The sequence below is a fragment of the Triturus cristatus genome, chromosome 7 (genome assembly GCF_964204655.1).
Source record: "Triturus cristatus chromosome 7, aTriCri1.1, whole genome shotgun sequence".
In the NCBI taxonomy this organism is placed as follows: domain Eukaryota; kingdom Metazoa; phylum Chordata; class Amphibia; order Caudata; family Salamandridae; genus Triturus; species Triturus cristatus.
The window spans coordinates 1,414,876,435-1,414,901,281 of record NC_140590.1 but is presented as its reverse complement, the minus strand read 5'-3'; positions in this window follow the sequence as shown (position 1 = coordinate 1,414,901,281).

Genomic DNA, 24,847 nt, shown 5'->3' with positions numbered 1-24,847 from the left:
GTCGATAGTGATGGTGAGTGTTGTGATTGTGAGCCAAACGCACTGCCCTCAGCCAACGAAGTTGCACTTGATTCTGCATGGCCTGCTTCAGTACTTGTTGTGGGTTGTTCTTTCGGGCTTTTAATTAGCAGCCCTTCGTTTTCCAACTTACTGGCTGCATCAGCTATACAAGTTTTGTAGCGGGCAACATCAATGTCGGAAAAAGCAAGGAATGTCTTCAGTAGTCCTAATTTTGCACGTGGATCCAGAATTGTGGCACAAATGTAATGTTCTTGTGACAAAATTTTATTTTGTATCCTTACATTTTCAGCTAAGCGCCGGGATAAGCTCTCCACCAAGTCATGGGCTTGCCTTCTGTCCTCTACACCTTTGTATGATTCAGACACATTATTCAGCTCATGCTCTAGCATTTGCAATCATTGGGATAGCTTGGCCCATTGTACAGTCCTCCTTGCTGACTTCACGTGTGAAGACCTCAAAAGGAGACAGCATCTCAGTCAGGCATTTAATTAGGCTCCATTGCTCCATGTCAAGGTTCATGCCTTTAACAGTAGCATCCCCTCTTCTGTTCCAGACATATTCATGGAGTGACCTGTACTGCTCATACAGACGATCAAGAATGTAATACGTTGAGTTCAAACGTGTTGCCACCATGAGTGCCTTGACAGGCACTCATCCAAGTCACTGGCACGTGACTTGTTCACATTGGATGATCCTCAGCTGCTTCCGAGCTTTAAAAGAATGGCTGAAATGAGTGCATATTCTTCGGCAGATGGCCAGTAAATTACTGATTATGGGTTCTTTTTTCAGAAAGTCTTGAACTATAATGTTTATGCAGTGCGCCAAACACGGAACCCTGAAATAGGAACCAAGTTCCATGGCCTTAAGTACATTACTGCCATTGTCTGTGGCAACAAAACCAATAGCAAGCCTTCTGGGCCGCAGCCATTCCAAAACCTTGCTGCGAAACTCGTGTAAAATGTTTTCAGCCGTATGAGATTTCTCCATGGCGAACATGGCTACAGTTGCATGTTTCCGAGTACCTTCAAAAATCGCAGCTTTGTCAACAACACCTCGTGCAGATAGTTTATCTCTAACCCCCACAAAAGAGATCCAGTGTGCAGTGATGCACATGTAATCTGTGACTTGGCAACTGCTCCACATGTCTGTTGTCAGGTGGATATTGTGCACAGCACTCTGCTGCAAAGCTTGTCCAAACAATTCCAACACATCATGATGTAGTGCCGGAACAGCAATTCTTGCGAAATAGGACCGGCTGGGAACTTTCCATTTCGGGCAGATGGCAGACACAAATTCAAGGAAACCCACCCCTTCCACAAATGAAAAAGTAAGAAGGTCCAGCGCTAACATTTTAGCCAGCTTCGCATTGTACAATCGTGCCGTTGGGTGGTTGCGTTGGAACTGCCCCTCCAACCTAAACATGCTCTCAATGGTAGGCTGGCTTACTTTCCTTAGTGGTGCTGTTTTCATTAACCCACTAAGGCTCAACGACACAGATTGTCTCATTGAGGCACTCGCCGGTCGCCTTGGTGTCTCACCCAGACTCTTAGTATGGCTCTTACTGCGGTGCCACTCTGATGTTACTGAGGAGGATGTGGGCGTTACCACTGCACTACTGGGGACAGGGCTAGAAATGCCTCCCTCTTCTTCACCTGCCACCGCAATAATATCGCTCTCTGATTCATCCTGACCAACTTCAATGGGTTGAGTTTTTCTACTTTCTTTTAACTTAAGTAGGTGATCATCCCACACGATAGTGTGGTGTATTCTTAGATGACTTGCTTGTCCTCCGGTACCATAGTTTCTACCAAGCTTACCACGCCGAACACCTTGCCGACAAATTGAGCATATAGCAATGTTCTCCTCCTTGGCGCTAACAGAAAAGAAGTTCCAAACTGGGGAGGAGAACTTTCTGGCACTGCTGGATGTGCCACTTCCAACACCAGATGAACTGGAGGGGGTGCTTGAAATGTGACCCTGTGCACCTAGACTGTGACTTTTACTACCACTACCTACTGAGATGGTTGAGCTGCATGTAGGTCCCTGCCGGGCCTTGGAAAATATGGCAGCTGGAGGTAGGGGTGGTGTAAGCTGTGTTGGTGATATCCGTGCTACATCCCGCTCAGTAGCAGCCTTTCTGGATAGGGTGAGAATGTTGATCTCCAATCCCTTTGGGGCGGGAGTAATGTGCGTGATGACTGGCTCGTCTTCATCAACATCATCATCACCCCCCTCCTCTACATCTACCTCCATAACTCTAAGATTTTCTGGGACCTTCCTTTTCAGAAGCATTGTCTTGTGGCGTATATCACTCTCAGACTGAGCTGGTGGGAGCCAAGTGGCATCACGATCATCAGCTTGAAGAAGATGATGGACTAAGCCTCCTTTTCCTTGCTGGGGTCTGGAAGACAATAGATCTTCTGAAACAGTGGTTTCACTTTGCTCCACTTTGTCTGCAGGAATCCCTACGTCAGGAGCAACAACTACTATGGTGGGCTGCGGCGGCCGCTGCTGTTCTTGTTGCGGCGGCCGCTGCTGCTCTTGTTGCGGCGGCTGCTGCTGTTCTTGTTGCGGCGGCTGCTGCTGTTCTTGTTGCGGCTGCACACTGATCTGCTGAGTTTGCGCATGCGTTGAACTTGATTGTGTACTACTTTGCGGTAATGACATTTCTTCAACATCGCTGCTCGTTGGTAGACTGGCTACCTCTGCGACACTAAAGCCCTTGTGCCTAGGTTGGTGTGGTTGGACCGCTGTGCTGCTCCCAGCTTGGTTTCCGGACAACACTGCTGCAGGCGTAACTTTTTGGGTGCCAAAAAAAACATTGGCCGGCACACCACCAGTCGTGGTTAATGGCACTTCCTTTTTCTGTTCCTTCTTCTCACCGGCAATTTTCTTGGTACTGGACCTGGTACCTTTCTTTGGGGCCATCTTCTTCAGATGTCAGGCAGGATGCAGATGCACAACAAGTTCTGGTCACACGTGGACGTGATGCGCAGCAGGACTTCTGTCTGGTTGGCAGTACAACGGGTAGCCGGGTGATGCTGATGACACCTCCTACTCTGTCTTTTGTGCACCTAAAAGCAAATAAGCCAGGAGAAGAACATCAGTGAAATGTTGCGTTTGTTGTTGTGGTTCAGTTACTTAGTACTGTACTAGTGCAAACAAAAGATAGTCTAGCCATTTATGACTTTTTTTTAAATTTATTTTATTTTATTTTATTTTTTAAACTTGTAAATCGCAACAGCTGCCCAAAAAGGGTTTAACTAGGGCTATGTCATACTACTGTGTATAGCCACACACTACACTCTCAGTAAGGATAGGAAAGTTAATAATAACCACCAAAATACAAATGTAATGGAAGTGGGGTGGACCCTATTTGCCATTAAATTATTTGAGCATCTCAGCATCCATGGAGCTGCTGCTGGCAAAGGGGGTGGATGGATGGAAGCAGTAAGCCAAATAGCCAATAGGAAAACCATGCAGGCCTATGGCAAAAGCAGGACACTAATAACTCCCAGTCCAAACACCAAAAAAGGCCACCACCCACATGGACACTCACAAATCACAAACAAGCCTGGGGCCTGGAGAACAGAACACCAGGAGCTGACAAAAGGCCTATAAAAGCCAGGTAAAGGATGCATGCTAAAGCACACTGCTCTGCCTTTTTAATGCAACAAAATGTAAATACGAACATTCACAGTCCCCAAAAAGGTCTGCAGGGTGCATGCATTGCACACCAACAACACACCAGTGACCAGACACATACAACAAAAGCATGTCTTTAAGACAACCAACATCAGAAAGGCCACCCCCAAAAAGCACCACACTTCCCCAACTCAATCCAATGCCATCCATGCCCTAAATGAAGTCTAAATTCAACAGACCACACAGAAAACACTAGATTAATAAAGGTGTGGCTACATGCTCTGATCCTAGTGGATGAAAGCAGGCCTGTTGGCGGACAAGGCCAGGCAAGCTTGCAGGCCTAGGCTTCAAAATGGCCACCAGCCACATGGTCAGGCCCAACAACATCAGAAAGGCCACCCCCAAAAAGCACACTTCCCCAACTCAATCCAATGCCATCCATGCCCTAAATGAAGTCTAAATTCAACAGACCACACAGAAAACACTAGATTAATAAAGCTGTGGCTACCTGCTCTGATCCTAGTGGATGAAAAAGCAGAACTGTTGGCAGACAAGGCCAGGCAAGCTTGCAGGCCTAGGCTTCAAAATGGCCACCAGCCACATGGCCAGGCCCAACATCAGAAAGGTCACCCCAAAAAACACACTTCCCCAACTCAATCCAATGCCATCCATGCCCTAAATGATGTCTAAATTCAACAGACCACACAGAAAACACTAGATTAATAAAGCTGTGGCTACCTGCTCTGATCCTAGTGGATGAAAAAGCAGGCCTGGTGGCAGACAAGGCCAGGCAAGCTTGCAGGCCTAGGCTTCAAAATGGCCACCAGCCACATGGCCAGGCCCAACAACATCAGAAAGGCCACCCCAAAAAACACACTTCCCCAACTCAATCCAATGCCATCCATGCCCTAAATGATGTCTAAATTCAACAGACCACACAGAAAACACAAGATTAATAAAGCTGTGGCTACCTGCTCTGATCCTAGTGGATGAAAGCAGGCCTGTTGGCGGACAAGGCCAGGCAAGCTTGCAGGCCTATGCTTCAAAATGGCCACCAGCCACATGGCCAGGCCCAACAACATCAGAAAGGCCACCCCCAAAAATCACACTTCCCCAACTCAATCCAATGCCATCCATGCCCTAAATGAAGTCTAAATTCAACAGACCACACAGAAAACACTAAATTAATAAAGCTGGGGCTACCTGCTCTGATCCTAGTGGATGAAAGCAGGCCTGTTGGCGGACAAGGCCAGGCAAGCTTGCAGGCCTAGGCTTCAAAACGGCCACCAGCCACATGGCCAGGCCCAACAACATCAGAAAGGCCACCCCCAAAAAGCACACTTCCCCAACTCAATCCAATGCCATCCATGCCCTAAATGAAGTCTAAATTCAACAGACCACACAGAAAACACTAGATTAATAAAGCTGTGGCTACCTGCTCTGATCCTAGTGGATGAAAAAGCAGGCCTGTTGGCAGACAAGGCCAGGCAAGCTTGCAGGCCTAGGCTTCAAAATGGCCACCAGCCACATGGCCAGGCCCAACAACATCAGAAAGGCCACCCCAAAAAACACACTTCCCCAACTCAATCCAATGCCATCCATGCCCTAAATGATGTCTAAATTCAACAGACCACACAGAAAACACTTGATTAATAAAGCTGTGGCTACCTGCTCTGATCCTAGTGGCTGAAAATGCAGGCCTGTTGGCAGACAAGGCCAGGCAAGCTTGCAGGCCTAGGCTTCAAAATGGCCACCAGCCACATGGCCAGGCCCAACAACATCAGAAATGCCACCCCCCAAAAAGCACACTTCCCCAACTCAATCCAATGCCATCCATGCCCTAAATGAAGTCTAAATTCAACAGACCACACAGAAAACACAAGATTAATAAAGCTGTGGCTACCTGCTCTGATCCTAGTGGATGAAAGCAGGCCTGTTGGCAGACAAGGTCAGGCAAGCTTGCAGGCCTAGGCTTCAAAATGGCCACCAGCCACATGGCCAGGCCCAACAACATCAGAAAGGCCACCCCCAAAAAGCACACTTCCCCAACTCAATCCAATGCCATCCATGCCCTAAATGTGCTTGAAAATGAAATACATTCAAAAAACACCAAAAGGAACAGTTGCTTCATCATGCACACACCCATGAGGCCATGCCCATGGCTAGCTCGGGCCTACTACTACTACCCACAAAATAAAAAAGAATGATGATAATTATCAAAAATAAATTGTAGTTACAAGTACAACAACTGCAATGCCCACAATCAAACAGACACAACAACCACTTACTTGTAAAATATCCTATTCCAAAAATCCTCAAATCCAATTGCAATGATGCAGCAGACAAAAAAGAGTGATCTTTCCAGCTCCAAATCCAAAGGCAGAATGAGCAGGAGATGGACAAAGCACTGGGAGGAGCCTGCTGGACAGGAACAGGAAGTTGGAGATTCTGTGTCACTTCCTCACTCTCTCCACCTTTTTAAAAAAGGACTCCTTGCACAAAAAAGGACAGCCAAATGTCAATGTAAGGAGTTGTTTTCATCCAAAATCAGCATTTGCAGAAGGTTTCATGCTGCTAGAGCTGATATTCTTCTCCAAATTGAAAATTTTACATGTTCGAGTTCTCGAGCTTCACATTACTTCCGCCGGCGTGTCGAAAATGACATGATCGCGTTCTCTTCGTCCCTGTCGCGTTGGATATGACGTGTTCGGGGTCTCTTTCTCCTGTTCACATTCGATTGGACGTGCCCGCGTCCTCACCCTCTCGCTCGCGATGTAGAATGACGTGTTCGAGATCTCAATCTTCTCATACTCGCGCGGTGCATGATCGCGAGAAGAATGACGTGTTCGCGCAACAAATGACGTCATCGCGCGACAATGCGAGCGCAAACTGTTGCGAGACAGTGCAAAGTGGCTACCAACAATCCAATATCTCGTGGAGAACGCGACCGGGTCGGGAAAACTTGTCAGCGAACGCGGGGATTCAGGTAAGGCGATCGAGTGAACACAAGGATGTATTTTTTTACAGCGCGAGCAAGAAACAAATTATCGCTAAGCTGCGGAATGAGGAAATTTTGACATTTTCGCACTTTCCGCGGAACGCGAAAATGCCAAATTATCGCAATTTCCGCGAACGGAACAGAATTTTGGCCCAGGCCTAATGATAATATTGGGGTCATGGAAAGTTACCTGGAGCAGTGTGGAATCAAGCACATTAAGTTTTTATTGTATCATTCAGAGCCCAATGGCATAATAGAGAGTATGAACAAAATGATGAAAACGTTGCATACAGTTGGCAGGGCTAATGGTGTTACCTGGAAACAAGACTTATCCCTGCTTATTGGGTGTCTCCTCATAATATGAAAAGGAAATCTCCAGTTGAACTATTCAAGGGTTTCAAGTCAGCTGCAAAGTTATGCCCAGCATGAATTGAGTGTAATAAGGGTGTGTGTGAATGGTCTGAGTTCATACCGAGCGTAAGAGGAAAGGCTTTAAAGCAAGTGGAAAAGTAATTTTTCCTTAAGGAAGAGTGCAGTGTATGTGAGAGTGGAGGTGGCAGATTGGCTCAAGATAAGTTGGTTGTGCAAACAGTCCTAAATTTACCAAATAGAATAAAATCATTAAGGTTTTCATCAAGGCTATCAAGACCAATGATAGGTGAATGTGGAGCAAGAGTTGGGTGGGGGTTTATGTCCTTTTCGGAAAGTGGAAGAGAGGGATGAGCTATGGATCAAGAATAGGGATAATTATGATGATGTTGGGTGCAAGGGAAATCCCTAGTCTAGTAAAATAATTCACACTAACTACTAAATTTCATTACGCTAATTTTGCTGAATGGCTGGTATATGTGAGTCTTTTCTTTTCTTGATGTTCTAAATCTGACAAGTTTTGAATAATTATGCACAGTTGCTGTATTACGTTTAGCATTTTGAGCCTGTCTTCCTCTGCAAAGGGAAAGTGTGGTGCCTTCCTTCATTTCCCATGTTGGAGCTGTTTATGCTTAGTCTCCGTTCTTAACATTCTGGGACTATGAATAAGCCTGAGGATTACACAGGAGCTCAGTTGCTGGCTTCTGTTGTAGGTAAGGTGCAGAGAAAATCTATCTTCAACTTACCATTGTGTCCTCGTTGATCTGTGAATTGACAGTGGGCGCCGTCTTAAATGGTCCCAGATTGATCCAGACGCTTTATATAGGGAGGTGAGAGTATCATGTGTAGCCGAACTTGCCCTTTGTACTCAACCGGAGAGTCTGCCAAGGAACGTTCTCAGTGCATTTAGCTCCATCTCATATGAAGTAGGGGAACTATTGAGGGCTCCCACCTGCAAGGTATTTAATACAAATCCAAGATGGTTTGATTCCTCCTGCTCCCAGGCAGCACGTAAGTTAAAGGAGGCTTTGAAAGTAGTCCCGAGAAATCCCCTATATATACGGGCCTGTCGCACAGGATATAAGCAGGCCCTAGTAATCCATAAGAGAGCATTAAAGGAGGAGACATGGAGGGAGTTGCTAGAGCTTAGAACATTAAGGAACCGTACACGGTTCTGGGGCATTGTCAACGGACCCCTGTTGTCTGATGATACAAGTAATACCCTAAGCTCCAACATCACTGAGGATGACTGGGTGGCCCACTTTCAATCAATGTTTAAGGTTAGCACCGGAAAGCTCCGGCTCAAATTAAGCACTGGTTCTATGGGTTCCCCTGATGTGTCTCCTCGGACAAGAAATACTGACTACCTGGTCTTTGAGTTATCTGAGGTAGAGGAGGGAATTGCGGGCTTAACAAGTAATAAAGCTCCCGGCCCAGACGGAATTCCGCCGGACCTATATAAATCAGATTCTTCCTTCTGGCCCCGATCCTGGTGGCTGTATTGAATGCAGCGGCCAGGGACGGTAGCCCCGAATCATGGTCCAGATCTACCTTTGTGCCAGTGTTCAAAAAGGGGGACCGAAACAGTACGCACTGTTATCAGCCAATCTCTCTCATCGACTCTGTAACCAAGGTGGTGGGAGGGGTTTTATTGCAAAGATTATCTCTGTGGGCTGAGGAGCGTAATATCATCACCGATACCCAATATGGGTTTCGTGCAGGGAGATCTATGGTGGCACAATGTTTAAACCTGTACTTGATCCTTGGTAAGTACACGATGGCCCGCCCAGGTACGATCTACATGGCCTTCATGGACCTATCGTCCGCGTTTGACTGTGTAAACCGAGTCAAACTCTGGCAGTCCATGAGGGCCATGGGGGTGGAGTCCCCTATCGTGGACTTTCTAATGGATCTGCACCGAGACATCAAGGCAAACATTAGATTTGCACAGGATGTCAGGGTCTCCAAGGAATTTAACATTGAAAGAGGGGTGAGGCAGGGCTGTATTTTGGCCCCATTCCTGTTCAACCTATATATTAATGATCTAGAGGGAGCCCTGGTATCTACAGGGGCTGACTTTCCGCATGTGGGTCGCCGGGGTCTCCCTGTCCTCCTATACGCGGACAACGCCGTCCTGATAGCGAGGACCGCTAGAGGACTTCAATCCTTATTAGATGCCTTTTTGAACTTTATGGGGTCTCGAGATTTAGCGATCAACAACACAAAATCCTATATCATGCAGGTAGGGGCCCTACCAACGAAAAAGTTTTTTTTCTTTGTGGGCCCTGCGAAAGTCCCTACAACGGCAGTTTTTTCATATCTGGGGGTCCTGATGGATGATCGCCTGAAGTGGGGGCCCCTTATTACAAGGAAAAAGGGGGAGCTCATGCGAATAACCGCCGCCATCTTCAGCTTCGCTGCTAAGATGAGCAGGCGTCCAATTGCAGCTTTGCTGAAACTCTATCAGGCGAGGGGCGTGTCAACTGCATGTTACGGTAGTGAAGTGTGGGGGCATGTTACCGCAGACGCGCTACAGGTGGCAGAGAACAACTTTCTTAAGCGTCTGCTGGGAATGCCACTTGGCTTATCGAATTTGAGAGCCCATGAAGAACTGGGGGCCCCTTTGTTGTGTGATACCCTCGCTCTGCGCCCTTTAGTGTTTTGGCTTAAGTGCTGGCCAAACAAAGAACTAAAACTTACTCATCAGATCCTAACGGACTGTATGTCCCTGAACATACGTCCAGAATTCCATGGCTGAAGTATGTCAAAGGTCGCTTTTTAGAGTTGGGTCGCCCAGATCTCTTTTTAAAACCCTCATCTTTAACAAAAAAGGACGTTGAATTGGTCAAAAATGCATTCATTTGCACAAGGAAACTTGAAAGGGACGTACAGGAACTATGCAAACCAAGCGTCCGCAAATGTTTGACCTTAAAAACCCACCCACAGACAAAGCCATATCTCTTGGGAACATTGACCACTTATGAGCGGTTTTTACTGACTAGGTTTAGTCATGATTTTCTTCATCTTTTAATTGCTGTTCCGAAAGGGAGCAGCAGAGGTCAGGTTGCGACAACCTGTCACCACAGGATTTGCTACACTTTATGTTCTTCTGCAAATTTTATGATGTACCACGGAGATACTTTATACTCCCCCTCCTCAAAAGGCTTGATTTTAACCAGGTTCACCCAGGACTTCTGTATCTGCAGCTGTTGAAACCAGACTGTATAATTTTCATTGTAGGTTATTTGAAATCGCTGGTGAGAAGCAGGGCCTGCTTGGAATACTAATCACTCTAGAGGGAGGTGGTGCTCATAGTTTTAAAGTATGTTTCTAGTGTGCTCTCCTTTCGATGAATTATAATTTGTTCATCACACTTGTTATATTTTACACGTGATTTTTTCTGTCTTAAGGATGTGATTTTTAAAGTTCTTTTTAATGTATACTTATATGGGATGTTTATATTTATTGAGACGTTTATGGTTTTTACACTGTAAAACCGAATAAAGTTTTATGATGATGATGATCTGTGAATTGGATCTAACAATACACCTGGGCAGGGAAATCTATGGATCGTTGGCCCATTCTAGATAGGGTGAGGTGAGGTGACTGTCACTATGACCTTCATTGACACCAAAATGACAACAATTCAATGTGTTTGTAAAAGCTAGTGCCTAAAAGATTAAAGTCCTCTAAGAGATTAAAGTCCTCTAGACCTCAAAGTAGCGAAAATTGAGACATGCAAAACTTAAAAGTACATGTCCAAGAGGTCGGTGCTTACCTTTGGACTTGGAAGACATTTTTATAGGAAAATGTTCGGAGAAGGTAAAGTGCAGCTGTGTAAGGCTGCAGCCGGTGTTCGGAAAGGGAGGCTCGTCACCGGGCAGCCTTCTGCTGAATCTGCGGTGAGGATTTCTACGTCTGGTATTAGCCGTTTTTATAGAAATCAAAAACCTCCGGCTGGACAAGGCAGAAGACTGTAGCCACAGACAATTCCATGGGCTAGGATACCCCTTTAGTGAAGGGCCACTGGATAGGAGTTGCTGTTGTGGAGAAGAATGTAGCAGGAGCAGCCACGATGCCAGGTCGACCGGCGATGGACCTTGAGCAAATTGGTGCCGGTCACTTCATGGTTCTCATTGCAGTTTTTAGCAACTATTTTCTAAGTTCTTAGTCTTGTATTTTGGTTATCTGGGCACTTTGACACCTCAACCAAGGGTCCAAAACCGGTAGGACACCACTTGGGGGGCTTAGGGCTTACTCAGACTGGGTCCAGGTGTGTGTTCAAGATGGTGGGAGCCATGTATGTCCCTGTGGCTGTGACCAGGAGACCAGCAAACTAGCCCTTGGTGTGACATTGGTAGCCCTGGGTTCAGGTGAAGATGCAGGGCTCAAACAGCAGGTCTGGCCTTTGATGTTTCATGGCAGAATCCAGGCAGCAAAGCATTCCTTCCAGGTACAGCAAAGCTGTCTTGCACAGTGTGCAGCAGTTCACCACAACAGGCATTCCTCTGAGAGTCCTTCCCCAGGTCCAGAAAAGAAATTGAAGAGTGGATCTATTTTTATTTCTGTCTTTGAAGTTGGGAGAAATTTCTAGAGTTTTCTAGAAATTATATAAAGTGCATGTGATTTCTTGACTCCCCTGTCCTGGCTCCAAGCTGGCTGCAGTGCCAAACTGGAGGTGAAAAGCCCTTTGTGTGAAGACAGAGCACAGCCCATTCAGTTGTAAGTGGGACTGTGCTCAGCTCCGCCTCTATCCTGACAGCAGATGGCCCATTCAGGCTCACCTAATACCTCTATTGCATAACTGCGTGGTAGGGCTTCACAATATCTAACTGTAAGTTACACCCAGTTATGTGATCCAGGAGAGGGCAGGAAAATGGCAAACCAACTTTACCATGAAGGAGAATTTTTCTTTAAAATGTCATAGACACCAAACAGTAACTAGTTACCTGGTCCCAATTAAAAGTTAGCACTTATTAAATGTAATAAGGAAACCCAATGTTATCCTATGTGACAGGTAGACATCACAGTAGTGAAAAACGAATGTAGGAGTTTTTCACTATCAGAACATGTAAAACCTAAAAGTACATGGCCAACTTTTTTATTTCAATTCACCCTGGCCTAAAGGCTACCCAGGGCCCACATTAGGGGGTACTTATGTGTAATAAAAGGGGAGTCTAAGGCTTGGAAAGGGGGTTGTAATGCCAAGTCAAATTGGTGTCAGTTTAAAACTGCACTCAGGCAGCAATGACAAGCGTGGGACATGTTTAAGGTGCTACTTAAAAGGTTGGCACAGTAAGTGCTGCAGGCCCACAATTAGCATTTAATTTACAGGCCCTGGGTATATGGTATACCACTCTATATGAGACTTATAAGTACATTAAAAATGCTACTCTTGTGTAAGCCAATTAAACCATGTTTAGGGTGTGAAAACAAGCACTTTAGCACTGGTTAGCAATCGTAAAGTGCACAGTGTCCTAAGACCAGGAAAACCAAATTTCAGCAACACAAATGAAGATAAGAAGGCAAAAGGTTTGGGGGAAGACCACCCTAAGTCTGATAGGTGTAACATACTCTCACCCAATAGTTTTCCTAGTGGCATGTTTCATCATCAAGGTGCCGATCACGATCCGGTAAAAACCGGGTACGAACCGTCGGACGGAGCAAAATCTCCGTCCGACGCGTACCCGGTCGTCAATTTTTACAAACAAGGAATTACGATTCGCACGGGTACACCATTCCCGTACGATTCGTAAAAAAGCCCGACCGACCAAAAAAACCATACCAATGCGATCCGGGAAAGCGCCGACCTGACGTCGGGACGCTCGCAGCCAGCCATTCACGACCCAGGAATTACGATTCGCACCGACGTCATCCCGCACAGTGAATATTTTCCGGCTGCCAAAAACTGCCGGGAAATCAGGACGACGCGAACAAGGACTACCAGTACGCGACAGACAGACAGGACGACGCAAACAAGGAGGACCAGTACGCGACGGACACACAGGACGACGCGACCAAGGAGGACCCGTACGCGACAGGACGACGCGATCAAGGAGTACCAGTACGCGACGGACAGACATGGACCCGAACCTACGAGTCATCCCTGCCCTCATAGCAGTCCACCTCCTCTACAGGTTCCGACGCAGACGCCGCAGAAGGTCAGAATAACTAAGGGAGGGGGGAAAGTGGGGTGGGGTGGGGGTGGCAGGACCAGGGCAGGCCACAAAACCCCCACCAAAGTCACACAGCACACATGGCCTGGACATACCTGACTCCCATGGCCTGGTCACTACGAGGGGGTGGGGGCGTGTCCTGATAAGCCAGCGACCGCCACAACGGAAGTCCGTCACGACGCGAACCGGCAACACAACCAGACAGGTACGTCCCGTACCCACGCCTGAAGAGCGTGGGTACGAGACGTACCACGCCCACACACACGTCAGCCCAACAATGGCGGGACGGATCGTACCCACGTGGCAAAGGCCTGGGTACGGTCCGCACATAGCGTGGGGACGGATATGTACGGACCCTACCCCCACCCCGTATGCAAGGAGCATACCCCCACCCCAACAGTGTAAGTACGACCCGTACCCTCACCCACGTATGCAAGGAGCGAACCCCCCACCCCAACAGTGTAAGTACGACCCGTACCCTCACCCGCGTATGCAAGGAGCGTACCCCCCACCCCAACAGTGTAAGTACGACCCGTACCCCCACCCGCGTATGCAAGGAGCGTACCCCCCATGCCAACAGTGTAAGTACGACCCGTACCCCCACCCGCGTATGCATGGAGCGTACCCCCCATGCCAACAGTGTAAGTACGACCCGTACCCCCACCCGCGTATGCATGGAGCGTACCCCCCATGCCAACAGTGTAAGTACGACCCGTACCCTCACCCGCGGACGTACGGACCGTACCCCCACCCCCACCAGTGTAAGTACGACTCCTACCCCCACCCCCGTATGCATGGAGCATACCCCCACCCCACCTGTCTAAGTACGACTCGTACCCTCACCCCGTATGCATGGAGCGTACCCCCCACCCCAACAGTGTAAGTACGACCCGTACCCCCACCCGCGTATGCATGGAGCGTACCCCACATGCCAACAGTGTAAGTATGACCCGTACCCTCACCTGCGGACGTACGGACCGTACCCCCACCCCCACCAGTGTAAGTACGACTCCTACCCCCACCCCCGTATGCATGGAGCCTACCCCCACCCCACCTGTCTAAGTACGACTCGTACCCTCACCCCGTATGCATGGAGCATACCCCCACCCCACCAGTGTAAGTACGACTCCTACCCCCACCCGCAGACTCACGGACCGTACCCCCACCACACCAGTGTAAGTACGACTCGTACCCTCACCTCGAATGCATGGAGCGTACCCCCACCGTGTACGTTCCAAGCGTACATATCCAGAAATAGGAGGTGTGTGTGCAGAGTCCACCCAGCAGTGCCCTGAGACAGGAGGGGTGTGTGCCTATCACTAACAGCAGTGCCCTTTGACAGGAGGGGTGGGTGTGGAGTCCTCCCAGCAGTGCCCTGAGACAGGAGGGGTGTGTGCAGAGTCCTCCCAGCAGTGCCCAGAGACAGGAGGGGTGTGTGCCTATCACTCCCAGCAGTGCCCTGAGACAGGAGGGGTGTAACACATGTGTGTGAGGCTGGAATTACCCACATGCATACTGCCTACAAGGGAACATGTCCCCATGAACTCATGTCAACAGACTCCACACACAAGTACAGTGATCACCAAGGATGCCACGATTGTTGCAGGTGGACACATGGCCCTGCATGCATGGCCAAAGTAGAAGGGCTCCGTCACACACACAGCTCATGTAGACACAGCTCTGCGCTAAACATTGGGAACACCCTGCAGGGAAGAAATCAGGGTACACAGAGGAAGGAATACACCCTGGGACAATTGCACCATGCAGTAACTGCTTACATGAACAAAGAAAGTTAGCCAACACCTTGTGATGGCACACAGATCCCAGGGCCCCTCAATGAGCAGCACACTACTACATATCCCACACACCCAAACCCTTAAACACCACCCAAAACCATGTAGCAGCCCCACCAACACCAATACCAGCATAGCAGTAGTGTGAGAATGAAAACAAAATTAAGCTTTATTCAGCATGAGCACAATGTCCGTGGATCGCAGGCAGTTCAATATTCACAAAGCCCATAGGGCAGTCAATGATTCTCAGCTGGATGGGGGACACAGTGGGATGCGTGTCCCCTACCTTGCCTGCACAGTCACATGGCATCGTCTTCCACACTGGTGTGGGCATCATGGGGGGGGAAGCACCAGGCACCGCAGGGACATCAGGGCAAAGGGGCGGCGTTGTGGGTGCAGGGATGGAGGACTCCACCACAGGGGGTGGGTCAGGGCCAAAGGCGGAGGCCAGGATGGCACTACACACCTTAGCAAGGTCCTCCAGGGAGTCCCCTGCACCCGAAGGAACCTCAGGCCCCAAGGAGGGGGGGGGGGTCAGAGGGATGGGTCGCAGCGCCACCGGGGGAGGGTGAAGACAGGGGGGGAGAATCAACCACCCTGACCGAGGACTTCCTTGACCGCTTGCGTGGTGGTGTAACTGTGGGGCTCAGGGACAGAGCGGCCATGAAGGAGTCCTTGGGGGAGATGTGGCCAGGAGAGCTGAGGGGAGGGGATTTGGAGGCAGTGGACTGGGTGGAATGCGGACTCCCACTATGGCTGCGTGTCACACGTTTGCCCCCCGACCCAGTGGGTGTGCCTACCTCACCCTGTGTGTGCGTGTCAGGAGGAGTGCGGTGGACCTTCCCTGCTGGTGTGGTGCCTGTGTCTGTTGATGTGGGTGCATGCCGACGTCTGGGTGTACGTGGGACAGGCATGGGAGTGGGAAGTGTGGATGGGGCAGGGGTAGGTGGGGGGAGGTCGCGCTGCAGGAGACCCACTGCTGCAGTCAGTGTGGAGTCTATGGACCTCAGCAAGTAGCGTTGGTCAGCCTGCGATGAATGAATGCCCTCCAAGTATTCCTCGATGTTGGTGAGGGTTTTGCCGTGGGCATGGAGGACATTAAGGATCGCAGCCTGACCAACCTGCAGTTGCCGCTGGATGTCCACAGACTCAGCATTGGCGGCAGCAGTGGAGACAGGGGCAGGGGGTGCGGTGCCTGGCAGGAAGGAGACATGTGGGGACCGGGCACGCTGGGAAGGGACACGAGCACGTGGGAGGCGGCTGATGCCAATGGAGGGGGCGGTGCCAGATGTAGGGCTGCTGTCAGATGGTGGTGCAGCCACCGCCCACTCGGAGTGATCACCCTCGGACCCGTCAGCTTCATAGTCTGTTGTGCCAGTCGACAGGTCCCCGGGGTCACTCTCCACCGCCTCTGCCCCACTCGAAATGCCAGCACTGATGTCACCGCTGGCACTGGTGCTCGGTCCCTCCGCGCCGTCTGTGTCCATGTCTCCCTCCGTGTCCCCCGACGATGCTGTGGACAGGGTGAAGAAACAGGAAGTTATCATACACCTGTATACATAAGTCACATGAGTCAAATCTACGTAGGTAACAGTGCATAGCCTGAAACAAAGGAAGAGTTATATCTACATCACAAGGTACATATGTAGGGCATGCAAGACACAGTTTTCTGACCCACCATGCCATTGAAAATCCATGGAGAGCATCACACAATAGCAAATGAGATGATATGGAATTTTGACTGAGGAGCATGGCCCTGGGGACAATCCAGCACTGCATCTGCACCACACAGCGTGGCAGGAAATTGGGATGAGCAAGGACAAAATCCAGGAACTAGAGGCACATGCAGCATAGGTAATACTGAGAACATGGCCACCCTGACTGGCACACTGCACCTTGAGTGTATGTCCATGCAAACATCACACACTGGGCAGTCCTAGCAAGGAGTTATCAGGTCTTGACATGTCGGACATGCCCGCACCACCCACCCCCTACATGAGACAAATCAATGGAGACACAGGAAGCACGTACATCTCTTAGTCTGGGTGAAATACACATGGGATGCTAAACTTCTATATTGCACACAAACTACCCAAGGTGCGGCAGTGCAAATTATCATGTACAAATGGGCAGCATCAGATGATTGCAGCAAGACACAAAGGCAATGGCCACCGTGAGTATGTAATAGGAAAATCAGGTCAGGCTGTACAGTGGACACTTGTAATACATCTCACGTCAATAAACATGGTGCCAGGGGACAATGGCACAGAGCACAACCTATGCTGTAGACACAGAGATTGTCGACATATTCGGATTACACACATGATACCTAGGAAAATATGCCCCTGGGGACAGTAGTGGGCACACAACTCCATGCTCCTGAATGGGAATGACAGCGACACACGCTAGCATCCCTGCACTAGGCCTAACGCACAATCATGCACATCATGTCACAGGCCACCACATGGGACATGCCTGCTGGAAGGCCTGCCACTCGAGAGATTAACTCCCATGTCTGGACACAGCATTAGTGCCAACTGACATGGAACCCACAAGTCCAGAACTGGACAGGGCACAGGCAAGGTCACACAACCTGTTACACACCACCCTCACACATGATGCTGCAGGCATTGTACACTTGGAGAAGGTGTCAGGCAACATAACCTTGTGATGGAGTGACTACACACAGACCAGGGAACACATTGCAAGGAGGGGAAGGGAGGCAGGAGAACCCTGCAATACTGAGGGGAACATGATCTGCACAGCACCATAAACCCTGGAAGTGTATCCATGGAACAGTGCACATACAAATGCTGGTGAAACACAACAAACACACACATGTACCTACCCCTTTCCGGCTGCTGCATCTCCCGTAGACGCCTGTCCAAGTCAGGAAATACCACCGCCAGCAAACGTTTCTGGATGTGGGAGAGACGGCGGTGCCCGCGGTTCTTGTGGCTCTCAGGTGAGTCCCCCAGCAGGAGCCGTGCGATCCTCCGCGTCCAGCACCGGATATCCTGCCAGCGTTTCCTCACCTGGGGCAGGCGCCGCTTCCGACCATCCGCACTCCTCACGGCGCTGACGGCGTCCAGCCATATCTTTTCCTTGGCAGAGGCGTCTACCTGTGAGGATGGACAAGTGACACTACATCAATACACCTGGCACATGTCACAGGGACACAGAATAGAACACATTCACTGTTTACAACAAGGCCTAGTATGCATCCAACGCGTTGCACCTTTGTCATAGGGACATGATCCTCTGGGGGAAGGCCAAAAGCAGTACGTGCCATTGAAAGGACACAGGTGGAATGAGGGCAACTACACAATCAATGATCCAGGCTCACACTGTGCATCACACCCACCCCTCCTGTCTCAGGGCACTGCTGGGAGTGATAGGCCCCCACCCCTCCTGTCTCAGGGCACTGCTGGGAGTGATAGGCCCCCACCCCTCCTGTCTCAGGGCACTGCTGGGAGTGATAGGCCCCCACCCCTCCTGTCTCAGGGCACTGCTGGGAGTGATAGGCCCCCACCCCTCCTGTCTCAGGGCACTGCTGGGAGACATCAGGCATTCCCACCCCTGGGACCCCCCTACAGTACATAGCATGTGGGTCACACCTGGACACAATGCCAGAAGTCACAGTCACGAAAAAGGGGCACAGTCTGTGCCAGTGGACACTGCACTCACCTGATAACCTGGTCGCCCATACAGCATGGGGTACTGTGGGAGGATCACATCCACCAAAGCCATGTTCTCCTCCAGGGTGAATGGCTGTGACCTCTCCACAGCCCTTGACATGGTTCCAGGGAATCAGTAGCAGCAGCTGGGTCGTGGAATACAGAGATGTGCAGGCAAGTGCTCCCTCATGGGACCTGGCTGCCTTATATCTGCCTTGCTGGCCCATCTCATGCACAGGGGTACAGAGTGATTGGTCACTCACATTTGCATCCTATGTTTCCTCCAATCCCTTCAAACCTAGCAGTCTGTGGGTTCTCTATCGGTTTCATTCTCCTGCATGATGTCAGCCCCACAAACACATTGCAACAAAGTAGAAGAATTCCAACTGACTTCTGCTGTGCACAATCCAGAACAATTTCGCAATTTGAACTTGGTCTCCATGACAACCAGCATGCATGTAGGCCTTAATACTTGTCCCCTATGTAATTTTCAGCGTCACACACAGGTACGGTGCGTTTCGGGGCCCAAGGGCACCACAAATGCATTGCAACGGCCCCTACACGCGTGCCTACGTTCACTATCATTATGGGTCTCCTCGCGTATTCGTACTCGTCGTGGTACGGGCCGTACACACGCCTGTACGCTCACTATCACTATGGATGGCCTCGCGTATGCGTACTCGTCGTGGTACGGGCCGTACACACGCCTGTACGCTCACTATCACTACGAGTACGCATACGCGAGGCCATCCATAGTGATAGTGAGCGTATAGGCGTGTGTACGGCCCGTACCACGACGAGTACGCATACGCGAGGACACCCATAGTGATGGGGCCGTACTCACGTCTGTACGCTCACTATCACTATGGGTGGACTCGCGTATGCGTACTCGTCGTGGTAGGGGCCGTACACACGCCTGTACGCTCACTATCACTATGGATGGCCTCGCGTATGCGTACTCGTCGTGGTACGGGCCGTACACACGCCTGTACGCTCACTATCACTATGGATGGCCTCGCGTATGCGTACTCGTCGTGGTACGGGCCGTACACACGCCTGTACGCTCACTATCACTATGGATGGCCTCGCGTATGCGTACTCGTCGTGGTACGGGCCGTACACACGCCTGTACGCTCACTATCACTACGAGTACGCATACGCGAGGCCATCCATAGTGATAGTGAGCGTACAGGCGTGTGTACGGCCCGTACCACGACGAGTACGCATACGCGAGGACACCCATAGTGATGGGGCCGTACTCACGTATGTACGCTCACTATCACTATGGGTGGACTCGCGTATGCGTAGTCGTAGTGGTACGGGCCGTACACACGTCTGTACGCTCGGCATCACGATGGGTACACATACGGCAGCACTCCCATAGTGATATGGGAACATACACAGGCCCTCTTCACAGCAGTACAGCGGTTTTCACACATCACAGTGGTGACAGGCGGCACACAGGTAGGGATAGGGCGGACATACTTGTCCATGGATGGACATACTTGTCCATTAATTGACATCAAGGCATCATCTGTGCATTCCTACATGTGTGGGGCACAGGTGTGACGGCCTGTGATGTGGCACATGACTCCTGAGTGGAGAAGGCACCAGATGCATGATGAGATGTGTACAGATGTACCGTGTGATGGTGCAATGTGTGCCAGGCATGGCCTTGACTCCTTTGACATGTGTGCATGTCGTACTGCACACTTGGGGTTAGCGTCACTGGCATGGCACGGACACCAACACACGGAAGTGTCCCCTGATGCCCGGTACAGGGTTTATCACACCTGACTTGTCACTACCCACGGTATACAATGTGACTATGTCATGTATGTGTGGGGGCTTCCCATCAGGTTGATGTTGGTGCACCCTAAAAAGCTGCAGCCGTTGCAGCAACCAACATGTGTCTGTGTGTAGATTGTCATTGCACACTGTTCCGCACACCATGCCACATGTGGTATCGGATGTGAGGTGCACATGTATGCATGGGACACGGAGTAGCGTGACAAGGACATGTCAGCATCCTCACAAGGAATGTGTGGTGAGTCATGACATGTGCACCTTCATGGCAAGGTGTGTGGGCTGTCCTAGTGTAATGTCATGTGACCTGTGGCTCCAGTGTTCCGCTACCAGTCTCTGCAATCGGCATCCTACTGCTGCTGATGTGTGGGCGTATGTCACTCCTGTCTTGCGTCTGGCTGTTCACTTGCACTGGGACACAGCTATTCCCATGGCGTGGCATGGGGAGGTTCTCAATCTCCGTGTGTAGCTGGGTCTTGGAAGGAGTGCCACCTTGCATCCATACGTGTCCTGGCCATGTAGCACATACCTGACTCCCTATGTAGCATGTGTGTATTGCCAGATTAACATGTGCTCAGTACACATGAGTTGTTGTCGTAGTGCACTCACTCTTCCTTGTCACTTCCTAATTACTGCAGAGCGCCGCCTCTTGGCCGGATAATTCCAGACTTGGCTGCCATGCAGGAGAATGACAGCATCCGGCTCTACCGCTTCCCCCAACGGTTGATTCTGGAGTTGACGGCGAGACTGGCACCACACCTGCAACCGCTGCACAGGTATCCCACGGCACTGACACCCCAGCTGAAGGTAATGGCTGCCCTACATTTTCTTGCCACGGGTACCTTTCAATATACCATAGCTCATGTTGGTGGCATGTCCCAGAGCATGTTCAGCGGTGTGCTGCATGATTTCTTAGAGGCCATGTTGATTCACCTGGATGACTTCATCAAGTTCCCAACCCCTGAACAGATGACAGAGGTCAAGCGTGGATTCTATGCCCTGGGAGGGATGCCCCATGTCATTGGGTCCATAGATGGGACACATGTAGCTTTGGTACCACCACACGCACGGGAGGTGGCGTACCGCAATCGGAAGCACTACCACTCCATCAATGCCCTTGTGGTGTGTCTGTCCAACATGGTGATTTCACATGTCTGTGCTCGTTTTCCAGGATCAGCACACGATGCCTACATCATGAGGCGTAGCGGGATGCCTGATATGATGATGCAGCTGCGCAACGAACGTGCATGTGTTGTTGGTGGGTACAGTCTGTCTGTCCTGTATTCTGTATAGCCTACCAGCACGACCGCTTCACCACTTCTAACGATGACCATGTGCTTCCCATGTAGGGGACGCTGGCTATCCCAACATGCCTTGGCTGCTGACACCTCTCCGCAACCCCATCACGCCTGCCCAGCTCCGCTACAACACCGCCCATGGCCGGACAAGGCGAGTGATAGAGAGGACGTTTGGCATGCTGAAGAGCCGATTCCGGTGCCTCCACAAGACCGGCGGTGCCCTCCCTTATGCCCCGGCGAAGGTCTGCAAGATCTTCATGGTCTGCTGCATGCTGCACAACATGGCAGTTGAAAGAGCTGTGCCACTCACCCTGGATCAACATGACGAGGACCATCCACCCGTGGAGGACGAAGGGCTTGGCAATGGGGCTAGTGATGTGGAGGATGTGGAGCCGCAAGAGGACATCCGGACTCGGCTCATACGCGACTTCTTTGCTTAGTGGTGAGTACCAGTGTCTGAGTGTGCACGCATTGGTCCCCGTGTGGCATGCGTTGTGATGTGTGTCTCCACCTGCATGTATGGCAAGTGAGTCAGAGGTGTGTGTGGGTGTGTCACTGGAGTGATGGTGGCAGTGATGGAAGTATTTCCCCAGTCATAATTGTGACCTAGCATGTTGTCATCCATACATGTGTCGAGTAAATGCACATGCAAGTGGCTGTGCTTTTTGTGGCTGACTTCTTGTGTGTCTCTCTTCCCCAGGTACCTGCGCATGCCGTCTGCTGGTTGCATTGTTGTGGCACTGCTATTCCTCATGGACATGACATCGTAGGCTGACTCAGCGTTACAGGCACGGACACGTTTGGAAGTCTCCATGGGGTAAGGGATGCATCTGGGGTGTATTGGGTGTGGCAGTTGTTCACGATGTGTGCACACTGCCCCTGTCGGGGTTTGGTTCCTCTGCAGCCATGTCGCATCCCCATGGGACACGACATGCAGCTGTGTACACCTGAATAGATGGTCTGCCTGGTTGACAGTCATCAGTGATGGGATAGGGGATTGTGATGATGGCATCAATGTGTGTGACACTGCCCTCGGACACATACGGTTAGCGTTGGCTTGACATGGTGTGGGACTTCCACATCAGCGGATCTATGGTGTATGGCAGGCTCTCCGTGAGCAGCTGTGGGTGTTTAGCTGTTAGCCGACGCTTGTGTGCCAGTTCCATGGCTAACACGCATTTGTGCTGCGGAAGGGGGGTGCCAGTGTTGGACCCACATGTTACTCCACATGATGTGTTCATGTGTACTTCGAGTTGCCTCTGCAATCCCAAATACATGACTGATAAAGGTGTCCCTATGCCTCCAAGGTGCCTCTTCTCAGTCAATGCTGGTGTGTTGCCACGGTGCATCCTGCTTGTCTGGCATGGTATTCCCTGATTGTGGCTATGTGTCAATGTGTCGAGTGGCAAGATGCAAGCTGTGTGTGTGGGCTGAGACTGTGTATTGTGCATGATGTCCATGACTGTGTGGGTATTGTGACATGTGCCATCCCCATGCATCCAACGTTGGCCAGGCCCCCATTCCCTGCATCCACCGGACTCAAGCTTGCAGGACATGTTTCTGCCACCTGTCTACACATACCTGGGTGCCCCCCAGGACACTGGACTGGATCCCTGACCTCTGCGCATGACTGTTGCTGTACTCAATGTGTGTGTCAGCAAGGTTGTTCGGTAACCCCCTCAGCTGGTTGGGCCCATCACGGGTGTGTATGGTGCTCCATGTCTGTCTTGCCTAATACACTGTGACCCATGTGTCCTGTGCCAGACCTAGGCCCCAGGGTGTGGATGGTTGAAGACAATAGATGACTCAGGCATGTTTAGACTTTACAAGACACATGTTAGGTAATTATGCAACCAGCAGGCATCTACTGTTCATAATGTGATTTATTATTGGGGGGGGGGGGGACAACAAAGTGAGTGTCTTTCCGGGAATTTGGAATCCAAAGTTCAGTAGGGGAGTTGGTGTCCTTGCCATTGGAAATCCTCAGAGTCCATGCCACAGTCTTTGTCAACATTGGTCAGCCAGTGACCAGCAGGGCCATGTGGCAGAGAATGTCTCTTGATGCTGTGATGCTGTTGCTCCAGTGGGCCAGGTGCCAGGCCAGGTGTCCTGGGAGATGGTGATGTAGCGCCGACCCTCACGGTCCTTTCCGTGGACGACCCGGCCTCCTGCGGGGAACCTCAGCAGCAGGCCGTGACGACGTCTGGGATGCTCCGTCGGATGTTTCCTCCTCCTCCTCCTGGACCCTCCCTGTGGGTGGTGATGTTCTCCGGCTTCTGGCACAGGGAGGGTCGGCCATGATGTCGGCCATCCGACGGAGTGTAGCGTGAATCCCCTGGAATGCCGTCACTTGCTCAGCCTGTCTGTCCTCCATCCTCCGTTGGTGTTCCAGTAGACAGGCATGTTGCTGGGCCTGCTGTGCCTTGATCCCCTCGAGGACGGACACAACCTGGGCCATGCCCGTGGTGTCCTCCCGGTATGTGTCCAGGATGTTACGGACATGGGACAATGCCGGATCCCCAGCCAACTGGTCAGGCTCGCGCCTCCGCCGTCCTCCACTCCCACCACCCCTGCCCACTTGCGCCTGGCCTGCCCTTGTGGGCACATGGGGTCTCCGGGACCCCTGAGGGGTGGCATTGGCGTTGTCGCCTGCCTCCTCCTGGGTGCCCGGGACACCGTGTCCCTCCTGGCGAGCCTGGCTGCATTGTGGTGTTGGGGCAGGGATCCTGGGTGTCTCCTGGGATGTGGCAGGAGTGGGGGTGGTGGTTGGCACAGTTGTACCTGACGCAGGTGCTGCAGGTGGTTGGACACCAGAGGGGCCAGGTCGGTCGGGGTCGTCCGCAGAGTGGTGAGAGTGGTCGCTGCCGGTGGGATCGGGCTCCTGCAGATCCAGGTCCTGTGAGTGTTCCCCCCAGTGTTGGGGGGTGCACCACGACGTTGAACTGTGTGTGAGAGAGACAATGTTAATTTTGGTCCATGCAACATCCATGTTTCATCTGTTTCAAAGTTGGCACATTTCCTCTTGGAATTAGGATCTGTCTTGCATTCCACTCACAGTGCACTT